We start from the raw sequence: 1,490 nt of genomic DNA on the forward strand, positions 1-1,490 counted from the left end.
GTAACTGGCGGCTACCAAATATCCGTTCGCGGCGACGATGCGGGGAGAAAAGGTGGGTTGACTCCGGGAAAGACCTCGGAAGCTCTGGCGTGGGAAAGACGCGGGTAAATGATGTGCTTTCTAGTCGCTTATCGCACAATGGCCGTATTCGCGCTTTTGCAAAAGTTGCATGCGCTCGTGATCGGGGTGTCTGGCCCGGCCGGGCTCACCCGAGAGAAATATACCTTCGCCCGGGCCCCGCCCAAGCCTGAGGGAGAGGGCCTCCGATCGGCCCGAGCCCGGCCCGCGGGCCAGGCCGGTTACGGGCTTTCGGGCCGGCGCGAGTCCGTGCACAGCTTTACTAGCGCCTAATTGGCTCGCTCCCAACCTTCGTTTTGGTTGTGCGTGTTTTGGGTGCATACAGAGCACCTCGGTTAGTTTTTCTTGGGAGGCACCAAGGTTTCTCTTCGTTTTCTCATGTTTCTTTTCAGTCGACCACATTAAAAATTATACACTTTTTTTATTCAATCATGTGTTTTTTGAGAAATGCTGCGATCAAATCGCCACTATCCCGGAGCAGTTAATTTATTATTTAAATGCTTTGTCCAGTACAGGCTTTATTTCACACTCCCCGCGTGATGCGAAACTATCACAGTTCACAATGCATGCCTCTTTCTACACTTGCTTTCGATTTCCTAGTTTATTAGACTGCTGGAGCTTACCACAGTCGCAGTAACTGACAGCTTAAATTATATCTTTTTGTCTGTAGATGTATTTGAATGAGCTGCTACTTTTTAAATAGCACTGCCTGCACAATAGTGTCTAGAAGGTCAAGAATATGAGCGCGAATAACTTGTACCTGACGGCAGTATACCCCATACGACCTGCGGGCCAGGCAATTGCTGCGGCATACTTACCTGGTGCTGGTTCTCCGACGCTCAGCAATGTCGGGGCCCGTGTCGAGGCCTTCCATTGCACTGCGGTGGGCTGACGCACGCCACTGCGCCTAACTGGGGCAGATGGGGCATGTAATTTTTGGTAGTGGGGCTTAGCGTTCGCGCTAGCCCCTGTCAAGAAATCAAAAATTAGACAAGGTGTCTTGAATGCTGCTTTAATTCAGTAATACCATCGGCCACGTAACAAGCCGGCTGCTGGATTTCCAGAGCAATAAACTATCGTAAGTTAGGCCAGTTCTTACGTAACCAACGCACGCAATTCCACTGCGACACAAAAGAGCCCGCAAATACCTGTGCGAAGCTTATTTTCAGCTCGTTCGACTTCAATGGCGTCGCTGGCACGCACAGTTTAGAACCACGTGTCTGAAAAAATATGCGCCTGATTTCGGATAGAATTTGGGGCTCAATCATTTCATCAAAGCAACTAAAGACGTTTTTTCGCCATGGAATGAGGAATTTAACGTACCAAGCAGATGACTCAGCCTATCAGAGACGACTCAGGCTGTCAGAGATCACTTCGGGGTGTTTAACGTGTACTGGATTCGCACATGACAG

The 1,490-nt window shown here is 49.9% G+C and overlaps 1 non-coding gene across 1 annotated transcript; it reads left to right on the forward strand.

The window, feature by feature from the left end:
• Positions 1-888: 888 nt before the first annotated feature.
• On the forward strand, positions 889-1,049 carry LOC146176807 (U1 spliceosomal RNA). The gene has a single exon (XR_014701621.1). It is a non-coding gene; the product is annotated as a U1 spliceosomal RNA (small nuclear RNA).
• The last annotated feature ends 441 nt before the right edge of the window (positions 1,050-1,490 follow it).

Source organism: Amblyomma maculatum, chromosome 10 (genome assembly GCF_055883805.1).
Source record: "Amblyomma maculatum isolate TAMU_Amacu chromosome 10, ASM5588380v1, whole genome shotgun sequence".
NCBI classification, from domain to species: Eukaryota; Metazoa; Arthropoda; class Arachnida; order Ixodida; family Ixodidae; genus Amblyomma; species Amblyomma maculatum.